Source organism: Sus scrofa, chromosome 7 (genome assembly GCF_000003025.6).
Source record: "Sus scrofa isolate TJ Tabasco breed Duroc chromosome 7, Sscrofa11.1, whole genome shotgun sequence".
NCBI lineage: Eukaryota > Metazoa > Chordata > Mammalia > Artiodactyla > Suidae > Sus > Sus scrofa.
In genome coordinates, this window is record NC_010449.5 from 19,455,870 (window position 1) to 19,474,030 (window position 18,161).

An 18,161-nucleotide genomic window follows, 5' to 3' on the forward strand; every position below is an offset into this window, starting at 1 on the left:
AGGAACCATGAGGTTGCGGGTTCGGTCCCTGCCCTTGCTCAGTGGGTTAAGGATCCGGCGTTGCCGTGACCTGTGGTGGAGGTCGCAGAAGCAGCTCGGATCCCGCGTTGCTGTGGCTCTGGCATAGGCCAGTGGCTACAGCTCCAATTCGACCCCTAGCCTGGGAACCTCCATATACCGCGGGAGCGGCCCAAGAAATGGCAAAAAGACAAAAAGAAAAAAAAAAAAAAAAAAAGGTTTAACACGTTCAAAATGCCATAAGTAGTACAAGTACATGCATCATTACATAAGGATGGATAGACTCTGCAAGGATCACCTTTATATAAGAAAAGATCTGAAAGAAATGCCCCTCCCAAGGTGAAAACTGGTGAGAATAATTTTTCTTCCTTTTGGCAGTTTTTTTTCCTCTTCCTTTTTCCCTTCCTCTCTTATCTGTATTTTTTAATTAACTGGGCACATATCTTATCTTTGTAATCGAATACAATTGTGATTTTATTCTTTAAGGAAGGCTTAGATATTTTGACGTGGTCATTTTACCATAGCAGTTTTTTTAAAAAAAATACCAACCCATGTGTAGAACGATTATTTCTGACTCCTGATGTTTCTGGCCTGATCTTGTTCTTAAGCCTCACTCCATCCCTGTGCTTTCTGTCATGCGTCACACCCCCTAGACCATCCTGGAAGCCTCACTCCAACTGGCCTTTCTCTTTGGATGGCAGTGATGACAATGCTGATTCAGAGATGGGGTAAGGCTCAGGGATGGGGTCAGAGAGTGAGTGAGCTGGACAAAGAGGGCGAGCTCAGAGAAGGCCAGAGCACAGCAATGTATTCAACAAGTAACAAGGAGACACATCTTGTGTCAGGACCAGGACAAGAAAGGGAGGAGGGTCACGGATGCAGGAAGAGGGAGGCTCAGAGAGTGAGGTGAGGGTGACTTGCAGACTGCTGGTTGTCTATTCAGTGATTTTCTTCCTCTTATTCCTTAATCACAAGATTCAGATAATTATTAGGGGCACCAGGTGCCCAGTTAAAAGACTACATTTCCCAGCACCACCTGCAGGCTAGTGCGGTCATGTGATTAAGTTCTGGTCAGTGAGATAAAAAGGAGCGATTGGCTAGGACTTTTTGCCCTCCTGCTCTTCCTTTCTTTCTGCTGCCTAGAACTGGACCAGAGGGCCAAAGCCTCAGCAGCCACTTCAACCCTGCAGAGGCCCTGAGGATGTGAGCCAAATTCTAGAAAATGAGAGCTCCCTGAAGACATGGAGCTGCTGCATCAGCCAATCAATCAGTTTTTCCAAGGAGGCAATAAACTTTTATCTCATTTTAGGCACTGCTTATCTTGAACTTTCTATTATAAGGAGCCAGATGTCATTTTAATTGATAAATAACATAACTTAGTCTTTTTTTTAAATGGGTTGTAAAATGCTTACTTGCAGGTAAGCTCAATTACTCTGGAGTAATGGTTACTTTATGGAGATTTCAAATACTCTAAGGCCCAAACTTTATGATAATTTAGTAACTTTTTTTTTTAAATGCATGTATTTTATTTTTACATTCAGTCATTCTTTTTTTTTTTTTTGTCTTTTTGCCATTTCTTGGGCTGCTCCTGCGGCATATGGAGGTTCCCAGGCTAGGGGTCGAATCGGAGCTGTAGCCACCAGCCTACGCCAGAGCCACAGCAGCGTGGGATCCGAGCCACGTCTGCAACCTACACCACAGCTCACAGCAACGCCAGATCCTTTAACCCACTGAGCAAGGCCAGGGACCAAACCCGCAACCTCATGGTTTTTGTCGCTTTCATTAACCACTGCGCCACCACGGGAACTCCCAGTAACCTTCTTAAAGTGGCAGATATGCCCATGAATTCTGACACCACTTAGATGATAGGCAGCATATTCCTTATAGGAGCAATTAATTTTTCCAAGTATATATATATATTTTTTTTTTCTCCCCAACTAAATTGTAAACATTTTGATGGAAGAAATCAGTCGTAAAACATAGCTTGACAATACGTGACTTCCAGTTTACTAATTTCTCAACTACTAACATTTAATAATTTTAGGTTTTAAAAAAGCTCATATTTGTGGTGATCATTGCATATATCGTTACTTACATCATTAGAACTGCAAGTAGGATATGTCTCTCAGAATAAGGTCTACACACACCATGATCAGGAGAAAAACTGACATTTATACTTCACCCTAGAAGTAAGAGTTCAAAAAAAAAAAAAAAAAAAAAAGAAAGAAAAAAAAAAGGAAAGGAAGATCCTGTTCCCCTTGAGGTTCACTGGAAGTGAGCCCAACTAGTATCCATGAGGATGCGCGTTCAATCCCTGGCCTCCTCATTGGGTTAAGGAACCAGTGTTGCTGTGGCTGTGCCATAGGCTGGCAGCTGTAGCTCCCATTTGACCCCTCGCCTGGGAACTTTCATATGCCACAGACGAAGGCCTAACAAGCAAAAAAACAAAAACAAAAACACAAGCAAAAGAAGTGACAGTTCGACCCAGACTCAGACAATACGCTGAATACCCATTGGTTTATGAAATTGTTTAACATAAGCATGAGCAACTTAAGAGAAAAAACACAAAGAGTTACCACCGTTTCAGTGAAAGGACCCGAGTAAGAGAAGGATCTAGAAAACATGTCACTGAAAAAAAGGATGTACTCATATTTTCATTTGCAACTTTTAAATCCCGATTTCAAAGAGACAGAATTACCATGGTTCTCAGTGACGAATGACTTTTCAAAACCAGTTGACAGCTTTCATCTCGGCTGGAGCTGAGTGTATTAAAGAAAAGAAAGAAAGAAAGAAAGAAATCTTGTATATGACAGCCAGAAGCCAACATTTCTGATATTTACTTCTTAACTGCCTTGTTTTTTGGTAAGGTTTGCCCAGAACTACCCTGTGGAGAATAGGAGGAAATATATTACCTATATATTTCTCTTTCCATTTCACTGCAGTTGAGTTCACTTTGGATCTTAGAAAAAGTCGCTGTTGTAGCTGTGACCAATAAATTAGGTCAACCAAATAGGAACAACTCCATGCCCCCCCCACCCCAAGCAGGTCTCCTAGGACTGCGGCGAATGCGTAAATGTTACACAGACTTGTTCAAATGATAAGCAGAGCCAGTGTTAAAAATTCCTGGAGAGACACCTCTGGAGAGGAGAGCAAGTCCATCACAATAACCCTCCAGGCCCTCTCTTCCCAGTCTTCTTCCCAACACCCACCAACTTGCCCTACCCAGCCCATCCCCAACTCAAAAGCTACTTCTTTTCTTTCTTTTTTTTTTTTTTTTTTAAGCAGCATATGAAAGTTCCCAGGCCAGGGATCAAATCGGAGCTATAGCTGTCAGCCTACATCACAGCTACAGCAACACCAGATCCGAGCCACATCTGGGACCTACACCACAGCTCGTGGCAACGCAGGATCCTTAACCCACTGAGCGAGCCCAGGGATAAAAACCTGCTACCTCACGGATACTAGTCAGGTTCATTATTGCTGAGCCACAACAGGAATTTCAAAAGCCACTTCTTCAAAGAAGCCTTCCTCATCTTCCCAGACACAACCTCCAAGCTGAAGACAGTTCTCCCCATGACACGTCCCATGGCTAGGTCATCAGCACAAATATAGTGTCATGTGAAAAGTACAACTGACACGTGCAAAAATTCCCATTGATTTCATAGTGTCTGTGGCACTTTACAGGCACTCATGTTAATCCTCTAAAACCCCTCAATTGCATATTGTTATCTCCATTTTATAGATGAAACAGAGGCTCAGAAAAGCTAAACTCTCCAATAACTGGAACCCAATTCAGGTGTATCTGATAGAGAATAGGCTCTTTCCACTACTCTGTACTACGTTACATGTCCCTCTCCACTAAAAAAACAAACAAAAACACAAAAACACACATTTTTGGCTAATTTACAAAAGCGATGATATCCAATATAGGGTATAATTAAATACTATTGTATACCCCATGGATGTGTAATATCCATGGATTATTACCTTAAAGTCTATGATCCGGTTCACATGAAAGATGAAGATTATAAACAGGAAATATGGTATTATACCTGCAAAGGAAAAGTCTGGATTTCTGTGTCTCACAAAATGGCAACAGAGTAAAATACAGCAAATACCTTTTAATACACAGCTGCACTCACAAGAAAATAAAGAAAATACCCCCAAGCAGAAAACAAACAGAAAGCCTGAAAACTGATGCTGAGGTGGCAGCTGCTGGAGCTATCTGCTGATTTGTAGAACCCAGAGATGTGAGTTTCATGGATACAATGCAGATAGAGCCTTGGGGGCCTTCAAGTTGAACGGTTGGAGCTAAGAGGCCTCATAAAACCAGAAAGCTTTAAGAGACAGATCCTTGTGGGTAAAAGAATGAACTAGAAAAAAAAAAATTCTAGCCACTGTGCTCTGTGGGAAGAAAAAATTTTCCCTTGAGAATTGACAAGCATAGGTTTGTTCCTCACAGGTCTGGGCTCCACCTTTCACTAGAAGTTTGGTCCAATTAGCCCCAAGGGGAGAAATTACCTTAAAGTGGTCCTGGGTTGGTAGTAACCTCAGACACCTGGCAGAGGCAGGGATAAATCCTTACTGGAAAACCTCTCCTCAGCCCCCAGAGAGAAGCCAGACAAGCCTGAACTTAGAATTTCAAATTATAAAACACAGAGGCACGGTGAAGAAAGGCAATAGGTAAGAAAGACAAGAGAGGAGTTCCCATCGTGGCGCAGTGGTTAACGAATCCGACTAGGAACCATGAGGTTTTCGGGTTCGATCCCTGGCCTTGCTCAGTGGGTTAAGGATCCAGCGTTGCCGTGAGCTGTGGTGTAGGTTGCAGACGCGGCTCGGGTCCCAAGTTGCTGTGGCTCTGGTGTGGGCTGGAGACTACAGCTCTGATTCGACCCCTAGCCTGGGAATCTCCATATGCTGGGGGAAGCGGCCCTGGAAAAGGCAAAAAGACAAAAAAAAAAGAAAGACAAGAGAATCAGGTCCCCAAGATTTTCAAATAATGAAATTCTGGCATACGAATATAAAATAACCACAGCCAAGAAGCACAAAGGAATGAGGCAGGAGCACGTGGCCCAGCCCCTCGAAGCACGACCACCCTTGGCGTGCAGGCCCGGAGGCTGCTGGCCCAAAGCAGGCCCCGCCAGTCCTCCTCTGAGTTCTTCATCTGGACCCTCACCACCCTGTGCACCTCCCGGTCCGTGATCCTCTCCCCCATCTCCATCTGTGATGGCCACTGGCTCCTGGCCAAAGACCCCAATTTGGGCTATGGCACTTGTGCATGGCCTCCAACCAGACTGCACCACACTGCCTCAGACACCTGAGTCAGGCCCACATGCCCCGGCTGGCCTGGGGCATGGCCCTGGCCCATAGCACGGCCACCTTGGCCGTGGTGGCCGCCATCTTTGGCTTGGCTCTCCTCCTGGTGTCCCAGGTGTATGAGGACCTCCGCTCATGGCACAAGTGGGCCATGGGCTCCATCCTCCTCCTTGTCTCTTTCACCCTCTCCTTCGGGGGGCTCCTGAGCTTCCCTATCCTTCTCAGGAACCAGGTCACACTCATTGCCCTCACCCTGATCTTCTGAAGCCAGTTTGCTGCCTCTGTCCTCTTCTTCCTCAACGCCATCAGTGGCCTCCACTTCAACAGCCTCCATCCGCATCAGTGGCATCGCCCATCCCTTGGGCCACCCTACAAAATTTAGGCCCCCTTTGGAGGACATCAGGTTCTATCAGAAACTGTGGTCAAGCTGGGATTCTTCTAACATGTGACTTTGAAATTGCCACCTCTTAATCTTTGGGTGGTCAGGCCAGTGGCCCAGGAGCCTTTGCAGCTGATCTGTAGCTGAGAAACCACTGGGTCCCTCAGTGCCACCAGCTGTACCTGCTCAGCCAAGTTATTATTAGGATTATGATTTTACAAAAAGAAACCTATCTTAAAATCTTAAAAAAAACCCACAAATATAAAATAACATCCTTAAAATATTTAAAGGAAGAAAGGAAAAAGTAAGATATAAGATTTAAATATACACACAAAAAACAGGAGTTCCCATTGTGGCTCAGTGAGTTAAGCACACAACATAGTGTCCATGAGGATGCTGGTTCAATCCCTGGCCTCACTCAATGGGTTAAAGGCTCTGGCGTTGCCCCAAGCTATGGTGTAGCTCACAGATGTGGCTTAGATCTGATGTGACTATGGCATAGGCCTGTAGCTGCAGCTCTAATTCGACCCCTAGCCAAGGAATTTCTGCAAGCCACAGGTATGGCCATAAAATGAAAAAAAAAAAAAAAGACCTTAGAAGATTTGAAAAATAACCAAGCACAAATGTAAAAATAACAAGGTAACACTCTTGCTATCAAAAGCTCAACAGATAGGTTAAACAGCAGATTCGAAATTGCTGAAGAATTCATGAACTTGGAAGGTCCTATTTAGGCAAAGCCTTAAAAGAGATGAAAGAATGAAACCTGTGCATGTCTGAAGGAAGAGAGTTCCAGGCAGAGGGGACATGAAAGGCAAAGGCTTTGAGGAGAAACATGTCTTATGTTCCAGCAACAGCAAGAAGGTGATCATGGCTAGCAAAGGGGGGAGCACTGGAAGGCAAGCTGAGGGAGGCAGAAGGAGGCCGCACCGGTTTGGAGGTCAATACACAGGATCTCTGGCTTTGCCTCTGAGCTGAGAGGTGTTTCAGGATTAATTCCCTCGGCTTCCGGCTTCCATGTTGAAGAGAATGTCAGAGGCAGAGAGATAAGTTAGAAGCTTGTGCAATTTTCTAGGTGGGAGGCTGGCATCTTGCATCGAGGCAGTAGCAGAGTCTTGAGAAGGAGCCAGGTTGCTGATTTATTTTGCAGGTAGAGCCAGCAGGATTTGCTGTTGGATGGGATGTGCGGTGTGAAACAAAGACAAACATCCAAGATGACTGAGCAACTGGAAGAACGGGTTGAAAGGATCTGAAAAGGGGAACAACGCCAGACACCCAAGTGGAGGATGGGGCAGATAAACACATTTGGAGTCCAGAGGAGCGAGGAGCTAGGCATCCAAACTGGAGCCATGGAGTTGGTACTGAAAGCCATGAGGCTGGCCCACAACACTGAGGGAGGAAGTCTAGATGGAGAGGACAGAGAAGCGTGGGGCGACGTGCCTGAGGGGTGAGCTTCAGCAGAACGGAGATGGGTGAGCAGGGAGGGGCCGGCCTGTCCTCAATGGGTTCTGTATACACCAGTTCTCACCTAGTCAGATGGACCTGCGAGGGAGAGAAACTTAAAATAATGCCTTCTCATCTTGGGAGTGCCACATTTTGCTGTCAGCAGGAGTGCAAATCGCACTGTGGCAACTCCCTGGCTGCTTCAAGCTGGAACAAACCAAACATGGCTCTGGCCTGATTAAAAAGGACCAACGGATGAAAGCAGCCATTAAGTCGATTCTAATCGCTGCTAATTCCTTTTTTTTTTTTTTTTTTTTTTTGTCTTTTGTCTTGTTGTTGTTGTTGTTGCTATTTCTTGGGCCGCTCCCGCGGCATATGGAGGTTCCCAGGCTAGGGGTCGAATCGGAGCTGTAGCCACCAGCCTACGCCAGAGCCACAGCAACGCGGGATCCGAGCCGCGTCTTCAACCTACACCACAGCTCATGGCAACGCCGGATCGTTAACCCACTGAGCAAGGGCAGGGACCGAACCCGCAACCTCATGGTTCCTAGTTGGATTTGTTAACCACTGCGCCACGACGGGAACTCCATAATGGCTGCTAATTCTAACACTACTAGATTAATTGATTGAAAATCCGGTTCTGTATATCCTTGGTAAATATTACACCACTGGAGTAAAAAAATTAGAAATTTATTTTCAATCTATTTTATCAGCAATGGTGGGAGTAGGAGAATCAAGCTTCTAGAATGTGACATTCAGACATGTAAACAAACACATGCAATTCTACTTCAGAAACTGCTTAAAGGCATTTTTTGTAACTAGGGCTGTGGTACTTTAGGTTTTTTGGTTTCTTTCTTTCTTTTTTTTTTTTTGTGGTTGCTTGGTTTGGGTTGGGTTTTTTATTTTGTTTTGCTCTGGCTATACATAACATGCAGAGGTTCAGGGGCCAAGGATCAAACCTGTGCCACAGCAGTGGATCCTTAACCTGCTGAGCCCACAAGGGAACTCCCCTTTTTGGTAAGTGGGTAGGGAAAGTTTGCTTTTAATCTCTTTCTCTTTTTGTTTGTTTGTTTGTTTTGTCTTTTTAGGGCCACACCCACAGCATGTGGAAGTTCCCAGGCTAGGGGTCAAATCGAAGCTGCAGCTGCCAGCCTACACCACAGCCACAGCAGTGCGGGATCTGAGCCAAGTCTGTGACCTACACCACAGCTCATGCCAATGCTGGATCCTTAACCCACTGGGCTAGGCCAGGGATCGAACCCGCATCCTCGTGGATGCTAGTCAAATTTGTTTCCACTGCGCCATGATGGGAACTCCTTGCTTTGAATTTTAATTAGGAGGATTCCAAATATGAGGCCTTCTTCGGTTTTTAGCCTGAAGGAAATGCTGACAATTCATAACTGTGGTTTTGCTTTTTCTATCCTCAACCTATTTTTAAAGAACTCCTATGTATGGTGCCTATACATGCAAAGGGCTTACCTTCCTGCTGCCAATTCCCTTCAGTATTTTATTTCAAAGCAGGAAACAGAAGCAGTAGGGTATCAGCCAGAGTTGGCACACAGAATAACGGAGAAGCCTCTCTCTCCCCTTGTAGGGAGTCTTGGTCACATTCTACCCTCCTCTTCCGTAGAATGTCTCCCTTCATATTTTGATAAAACCAAGCTTCCAGGCAAAGATGTTGGCTGTTATTACTTGTTTAAGCCATAAGGTCTTATTCTTTTTTTTTTTTCCCCAGAAGGTCTTATTCTTGATGAGGATACTAGCATTGTTATATGGACATTCCTGATGATTCAAGGCTATTTTAGGTACCTTTGACAGATGGTCATACAGTAGATATTTGGGGGAGGGATGCTTGTCTTGTTGTTCTCTAATCATAGCTACTTAACACACCTACTCTATCTCAAAGCTTGAGAGAAGCAGGATGCTGTAGTAACAGACCAAGTCCCTAGGTGTTTCTTAAAGAGGGATGTTTCTACACTTGATTTTCTTTCTTTCTTTTTTTTTTTTTTCCTTTTGATCTTTTTGTCTTTTTAGGGCCGCACTTGCGGCATATGGAGGTTCCCAGGTTAGTGGTCGAGTCGGAGCTATAATAGCTGCCGGCATACACCACAGCCACAGCAACTTGGGATCTGAGCCACGTCTGTGACCTACACCATGGCTCATGGCAATGCCAGATCCTTAACCCACTGAACGAGGTCAGGGATCGAACCCATGTCCTCATGGATGCTAGTCGGGTTCGCTAACCACTGAGCCATGACGGGAACTCCTACACTTGATTTTCAAAGTGTTTGAACTCTCTAAAGAGGCAAGCCCTGGAGACGAGGGTCACCATTATCCCAAGGACTATCCAGAGTCCACAAAGCAAATACATTCACATCAATCTTCTGGGGGAAATTATCTTCATTAATAGAAGATAAGCTAAGAATAAAAAGAAAACTTTCTCGTTCAAGATGGCAGACTGGACCTACATCTATTTCCCCTCGTTCCTCTGTTCCCATTGAAAAAACGAAAAATAAAAATAAAAGGCGTAGATGCAACCTGTTGCATTTGGAGTGGATAAGCAATGACATCCTGCTGTACAGCACAGGGAACTATATCTAATCACTTATGATGGAACATGATGGAGGATAACGTGAGAAAAAGAATGTGTATATATAGTTGCATAACTGGGTCACTTGGCTATACAGCAGAAATTGACAGAACACTGTAAATCAACTATAATTTTTTAAAGTTCACAATTATAAACAAATAAAATAAAAGGGAAAGGCAGGCCAGATGTATGAACAGATGAAAGAAAATAATGATACCACTAGAAAAATAAGAATGGAACTGTGAATAGACTAGTCATTCTAAAGAATTCCTGGAAGACAGAAAGCAGATGGATGGAACTGGAAAGAGAGAAGAATTCCTCTAGAAACTGAGGAAGTCTAGGACTTTCAGAGGCCATGGGAGAAGCTCCAGCTCTGAGCCTAGGAACGCAGAGACAGGATGGGCCAATGCACAGCCTTCGGGTGACACATTAAAGAAAGATCTCGGGAGCTCCTGCTGTGGCTCAGTGGTAACAAATCTGACTAGTATCCACGAGGATGTGGGTTCCATCCCTGGCCTCACTCAGGAGGTCAGGGATCTGGCGTTGCTGTGAGCTATGGTGTAGGTAGCAGAGGAGGCTCGGATCCTGTGTTGCTGTGGCTGTGATGTAGGCTGGCAGCTGTAGCTCTAATTGAATCGCTAGCCTGGGAACTTCCTCCCATATGCTGAGGGTGTGGCCCCAAAAAGCAAAAAAAAAAAAAAAAAAAGCAAAAAAAAAAAAAAAACAACCAAAGATCTCAAGCTTATGCCAGAAAACTTCTCTCTTGAGAGAGATTTGTCCTCACAGGGTTTCACCAGTCAGCCTCTGAAAAAAGCAGAGCCAAGAGAATCTGAAGATTGCCCTAGAAGGAAACACTCCATTCCCAGGCCCTGCACGTCTAGGATAGAGCCCTCCTCCCTATGCTGCCTGCAGAGTCCCGATGCACCCGCCCCATAGGGAGACGTGCCCAGACCCTGCCTACTCAGATGCCTCATTAGCCTCCCTCTCAGTCAATGGACAGCTCTGGAGAAAAGCACCCAAACTCTCATCAGTAGAGTCCTTCAGAAATCAAAACGAATAGGTAACCAAAAGTGCCTATATTTGAGACACTGAAAAGCAATGCATGAAAGAGAAGCACCGTGATAAACAAACAGAAGATCAGGTTGTTGTTGCTGTTGTTGTTGGTTTTTTTTTTTTTTTTTTTTTTTTTTTTGGTCTTTTTGCCTTTTCTAGGGCCGCTCCTGCTGCATATGGAGGTTCGCAGGCAAGGGGTCCAATCGGAGCTGCAGCCGCCGGCCTACGCCAGAGCCACAGCAATGTGGGATCTGAGCCGAGTCTTTGACCTACACCACGGCAACACTGGATCCTTAACCCACTGAGCAAGGCCAGGGATTGAACGTGCAACCTCATGGTTCCTAGGCGGATTCATTAACCACTGAGCCACGACGGGAACTCCCAGAAGGTTAGTTTAAGGAACAAAGGAAAACTGGAGTTCCCTGGTGGCTTAGTAGGTTAAGGACTCAGCTTTGTTACTGCTGTGGCTCTGGTCGATCCCTGGCCTGGGAACTTCTGTAGACTGCAGGCACACAACCAAAAAAAGAACAACAACAAAAAAAGCCGCTTTAATCATAGTCACTAATACCCTCAAAAAGATTTGCTTCAGAAAGATTTAAAAGGATATGGCCTTCATAAAATAAACACAGTTGCTCCAAAAGAGAAGGAAAAAAAGAGAACTTTTTTGAGAAAACAGAGTCAAAGAGATTAAGTTACCTGCTCAAACAGCTGCAGAATGGCAGAATTAAAATTCAAACCCAGGCAATCCAGTCCAGAGCTCCTGTTCTCCATGGCTGATGGCACATTAAAGCCCAAAGGCAGAGCTGAGGAAATTCTCCTTGGATTGGGTAATGGTTTCTTATATATGACACCAAAAGCATACATAAGAAAAACACAACTAGATAATATGACACATCAATTTTTTTTTTTTTTTTTTTTTGTCTTTTGTCTTTTTAGGGCCTTACCTGTGGCATATGGAAGTTCCCAGGCTAGGGGCCGAACTGGAGCTACAGCTGCCAGCCTACACCACAGCCAGAGCAACCCGGGACCTGAGCCACATCTGCAATCCACACCCCAGCTCACAGCAACGCTGGATCCTTAACCCACTAAGCAGGGCCAGGGATTGAACCTGAGGTGGGTTCATTACTGCTGCGCCACCACGGGAGCTCCCTAGACACATCAATATTTTAAAGTTTTATCCTTCAAAAGACACCATCAATAAAGTAATAGTACAACCATAGATCAGATATCTGATAAAGGACTTGCATCCAGAATTACAAGTCAACAATAGACAAATAGCCCAATGAAAAAATGGGCAGAAGAACTGAATAGACATTCACCACAAAACATATCCTTTTAAATTACACAGTATAATTTAAACAGTTATACTGTAATTATACAGTACGGCTGTATAATTTAAAAGGGTATATTTTGTGGTATGTGAATGTTATCTCAATAAAGTTTTTTTTTTTTTTTTTTTTTTTTTTTAAGTGTAGTGAGCACCTACTTATGCAAGGCAGTACTCTAGGTTATGGGGATACAGCAGTGAGAAAAAACCACTCTTGAGGAAAATTTATTTCAGTGGGAGGCCCAGATAAATTCCATCCCAAGGTACACAAAGAATTTGCACATTTGCTTTTGCAATTAATCTTGGTAAACTATAGACTTAAAGAAAAAAGAGAGGTTCTAGGACAAAAAGAGAAGTTCTGGAGAAGTTTCTGGGATAAAAGTTCTGATTTCCAGGATAGGGATAAAGATAATCTGTGGCCAAAAAGGAAAAAGCAGGGGCGGGGGAGAAAAGAAAAAAAAAGAATTTTATTCTCTCACAGTTCCAGAGGTATCAGCAGGGCTAGACTCTGGGTAGAATCTCTCTTTGCCCCAGTCATTGGCATTCCTTGGCTTGAAACTCTGTCACTCCAATTGCCGCCTCTGTTGTCACATGACCTTCTCCCTGACTGCCTCTGTGTCCAAATTTACCTCTGCTTATCAGGATGCCAGTCAGATTGGATTAAGGGTCTCATCTTTATGACATCTACAATGACCCTATTTCCAAATAAGGTCACATTCACAGGTAGCAGATGCTAGGGCTTCCCCCTATCTTTTTGGGAGGACACAACGCAATGCACTTTTCAACAGAAGGGCTTTCTGAAGTCTTCCCATGTTGCTCATTATTGACCTCACGGAGCACCTCGAGCAGACAGCATGTTCTAAGTTTAAGTGTCAATGGAACCAACCATTCTACAGTAGGAAGAAAGAAAATTCAGGTCTTTAGACATTGGGGATTTTTCCTCATCTGTAGCCGCCCTCCCCCCAAAAAAACCAGCCAAGCTAGACTTAATGACAAAAAACTTCAGAACATTAGAAACCTCCAGCCCAGAATATGGTACCTTATCACCAGAAGTTAAAGACATTGAATGGTGATGGTTTATTATGGCTGCTGCTGCTTTTGAAATGAAAAGGCAGAATGAGCTATGAAAGATGAACTTTGTGATGAACCTTGACTGTTCCTCAGCTGCTGCATCATTTTTGTGCTAAAACTTCTGATCAAGGGGGAAAGTATGATTTTTAAAATTATATCCTGCAAAACCCTGGAAAGGTAAACTCCAGAAAAATTGCCTTTTATTGGTTGTTATCTATGTCCCCACGCTCTGGACCACTGTCTGGATGGAGGCTGAGTGAATGAAGTAAGTTGTTCTTTAGCCTGACAAAAATGTACCCTAAAAACATTATGATCAAATCATACAAATGAGTGGGCTGTATTTTCCCCTTCCAGGTTCTCCTTCAGTTTATTCAACATACATACACATACTTCAGCAAAGGCATCCTCTTTGAGAAACAGTTCTCATTTTCATTTCATATGCTATCACAAAAATTATCCTTCATTGCCACCTTCTTCTTTTGTCTTTTTGCCTTTTCTAGGGCTGCTCCCTCGGCATATGGAGGTTCCCAGGCTAGGGGTCTAATTGGAGCTGAACCCGCTGGCCTACACCACAGCCTCAGCAATGAGGGATCTGAGCCACATCTGCAACCTACACCACAGCTGGATCCTTAACCCACTGAGCAAGGCCAGGGATCGAACCTGCAACCTCATGGTTCCTAGTCAGATTCGTTAACCACTGTGCCACAACAGGAACTCCCCACCTTATTCTTTATTATTCTTTTTTGTTATTCTGCATCATCCCATTGAGGTAATTATTATAACTGACTTTCCTATTTCCTTAATGCTAGAAAATTAGGTTGTTTATTTGTTTTTTAACTGTGCCCATGTGGAAGTTATCAGGCCAGGGATCAAACCCAAGCCACAGAAGTGACAATGCCCATTCCTTAACTGCTAGGCCACCAGAGAACTCCTAGGTGTTTCTTTGTTCCCTATATTTGGCTTTTATCAGTAATGCTGCATGGAAATGCTTCTACAGGCACAGGAAAATTTAAAACAAAAACAAAACAAAACAAAAAAAAGGGCAAGTTGCTGCCTTCCTGTCTGAGGGAAACGAAAAGAGCTCAAAGAAGGCCTAATTTCAAAGATCCAAATGGATCTTCTGGACAGCATTTTCTTGCAGGCTATTCAGAACAGGCTGTATTTATGGTTTGTCCTGTTTGTGGTTTACTGGCTAACAAAACTAGGTTGGTAAACTCCTGCTTTTCAGAGCCAGTGAGCTCTAACAAAATGGGCTGTATTTTTCTATTTCAATCTAGCCCCTGGGGGCTGCCGGAGACTTTCTCTTCGTTGTATTATTCTTCCTTCCTTGCTTTATCAGCTTCCAATGTGACAAACACTGTCTTTGCTGCCGCAGCCTTGAGCCTCAGGGGTGACCGCAGGCCAGGGGTTATCACCTGAGCAGCCTGGACCAGAAGTCAGAGCAATGCTAGAAAGGTGGTGATTTCCTGCTCGTGGTGGAGGTAACCAGATAAACCAGAAAACAGAACAACTCAGTGGCCTGAGGGGTAGCATTCGGTGAAAGGATGAGTGTGAGGAGGAGGAAGGGATAAAGACATTTATATTCATATTTATTTATGTACCAACTCTCAGAGTAAATACTTTACAATCTTTTCTAAAAACTGCTGCAGATGAACCTGCTATTGGATGGTCCTTGTATTACAAACACCAGAGTTTTATATTCCTGGAGACACTGTTTCCACATTAAGAGAAAAAATTTCAGAAGGTAAAACCTTGGGTGTGTATCATGAGCTTTAAATAGTCTCCCTAATTATGAGAATAGCTTAGCTTTCAATTGACTCAGCACTTTTCTTTCTTCCTAAATTTAATTCTTACTAATGGAGTCAGCCCAGCTACCTAAATAAGTGCTTTGTCCTGTGCTCTAATAACTAATCATCACCTTTAGAAAATATGCACAAGGAAAGACCAGAGAGAATGCAGACACCATCTGCCAGCAACGGCTGGGAAAACCCTGTCAGTGCTCGGCAATGTCCAAGTTCAGATGCGAGATGTTTTGTGTGTCGATGACGGTAAATCTGCCTCATGTCAAATTCTGAAGGTAGCTGGTGATTACCAGTCAGCTGAATCAGACAAACTGATTTCTGACAAAATTCCAAGATTGTTCACACTTTAGATTCCATTTATCAGCAGGCCTATGATTAGCTGGTCAAGGAGTTCTTATTTGCTTACTTAATTTTATTTTTTTTGGCCACTCCTGCAGTGTGCAGAAGTTCCTGGGCCAAGCATCCAAACCGTGCTACAGCAGTAACCTGAGCCACAGCAGTGATAATACTGGATCCTTAACCTGCTGAGCCACCAGAGATCTCCCAGAGTGTTCTATAAACAACAAGGATTTATTGTATAGCACAGGGAACCACAGTTGATATCTTATAATAAACTATAATAGAAAATAATTGAGAAAAAGAATATAGATACAAACACACACACACACACACGTGCATGTAATCAAATCACTTTGATATACACCTGAAACTAACATAATATTGTAAATTAGCTATACTTCAATTTAAAAAAAAGTTTTTGGTTTTTTGGTTTTGTTTTTTTTTTGCCTTCTACGGCTGCTTCCCGCGGCATATGGAGGTTCCCAGGCTAGGGGTCTACTCAGAGCTGTAGCCACTGGCCTACGCCAGAGCCACAGCAACGCGGGATCCGAGCCGCGTCTGCAACCTACACCACAGCTCACAGCAACACCGGATCGTCAACCCACTGAGCAAGGTCAGGGATCGAACCCGCAACCTCATGGTTCCTAGTCGGATTCATTAACCACTGCGCCACTACAGGAACTCCAAAAAAAGAGTTCTCCTAGAGTTCCTGCCATGGTGCAGCAGAAACAATCCGACTAGCATCTATGATGATGAGGCCTCGCTCAGTGGATAGGGAATCCAGTGCTGCTGTGAACTGTGGTGTAGGTTGCAGAGGAGGCTCAGGTCCCACGTTGCTGTGGCTGTGGTGTAGACGGGCAGCTGTAGCTCCGAGTCGACCCCTAGCCTGGGAATTTCCATATGCTAGAGACTCGGCCCTAAAAAGCAAAAAAAAAAAAAAAAAAAAAAAAAGAGAGAGAGAGAGTTCCCCTATAGAATTTAACTTTCTGTCATTAAGCAAATGATTATTCACGTATTCCTTATGAAAGAGAAAGAACAAAATGGAAAGTAAAACATTTCAATTAATAATCTATCCTATTAATAACATGAAAAAATGTAAATGGTTTGTAGTATTCATGTCATCATCAATATAATAGCCATTTATAATAGTCCTTTTCTTCGCAAGGCAATTTTACATACTTCATATATTTGAAGCTTCCATTAAAAATCTGAGAGAGGCAAGATAGATATTGTCATTCCTCACAGGTATACAGAATATTCTGGTTGAATCAGCTGGAATTCTGTGGCTCACCAATCAGAAGTTAGTGTCCTGTTTTTCCAAAGCAAGCCCCTAAGTTTTGATGGGCAATATGAAGAATGACAATGAGCCCGGGTTGCTTTTTCCTGATCTTTCTCCCTTCCAGCATTTTCTCTTGCCTAGGCAGCGGCTAAACTCTTCATGAGCCACAGTCCTTCATCACTGACCTGCCTGAGCCTGGAAAATGGCTTTAGATAAAGCAGCTCAGAAAGTACCTGCAGGAGAGGTTTACACCTGCTGTTCCTGCATCTACAAGGGGCCCCTGGGCCCCCAAATCCTCACCACCACACCAAAGAGGTAAGAGGAAGGAAATCCAGACAATACATTTAGCTTGGTGCCATGCCAAGAAGGTTAAAAACTCGGCAATTTTTCAGTACTACAGTCTCTGTACTGACTTTCTCCACCGAGAGCTGATAAAGGAAAATAAGATCTAGAAAACCTGTGCAGGTCAACACAGAGGATTACTCAGGAATTTACTGGCAACAGAGATAATGCCTTACAATTACAGCGTAAAATGACTTCCTATTAGAAGGTCAAGGGAAATAGGATCCAGTGTTGATTTTTCTTTTTTCTTTTTTTTTTTTTTCTTTTTTTTTTTTTTTGTCTTTTTGCTATTTCTTTGGAGGTTCCCAGGCTAGGGGTCGAATTGGAGCTGTAGCCACCGGCCTACGACAGACCCACAGCAACACGGGATCCGAGCCGCGTCTGCAACCTTCACCACAGCTCACGGCAACGCCGGGATCATTAACCCACTGAGCAAGGGCAGGGACCGAACCCACAACCTCATGGTTCCTAGTCGGATTCGTTAACCACTGTGCCACGACGGGAACTCCCAGTGTTGGTTTTTCAACACAGGAAGGGCATTCGTGTGGAATGGGGGAGTAAACAGATTTTGTGAAGCTCCAAAGGGCAGGTGGCACAGGAAACAAACAGGAGAAAATACAGACCAAACAAACAAACAAACAAACAAAAAAGTGTTGAATCTGTCCTTTCACAGTATTCTAAGGATCAGATTATTAAGGAGATGATGGAGAGAGTAACACAGATGTTTCCTCATCATTAAACCCATCAAGTGAATGACAGAAATGTCAGCATTAGAGTTAATACAACCAGGCTGCTGAAGATTAGCCAAGTTCTCTGAAGCAACAGCATCTCTGTATAAAGCAGACAAATGTGCAGACAGAAAGGGCACTAATGAGAGAGATCCCTGTCCCAGGCATGGCTGGAAGCATTACAAATATGCAAAAAGACTTCACATGTGACAAAGAAGGTCTCTAGATGCAATAATGACACTGTACAGGGAGAGATAATGGGAAATATGAATAATTGGGGAGGGAAATCTTGAATAACCTGAAAAGACAACAGAAATTAAAGATGACAACATGTTAGGTTAACAAAGAAACAAAGAATGAATTAAAACTCCTCAGAATGCTTGCAGAAAATCAACAGGCAAAAATGTGTAAGGATATTCGGGGAATGAGAAGAAAAGGCAATGGTAGACTGTAATACTCATTATATAGCAAAAATCA

The 18,161-nt window shown here is 43.7% G+C and overlaps 1 protein-coding gene and 1 pseudogene across 1 annotated transcript in view; one reads left to right on the plus strand and one right to left on the minus strand.

Moving 5' to 3' along the window:
- Positions 1-18,161, minus strand: part of KIAA0319 (KIAA0319 ortholog) — a 104,481-nt gene that overhangs the window by 72,681 nt on the left and 13,639 nt on the right.
- Positions 742-6,042, plus strand: LOC100738264 (annotated as a pseudogene).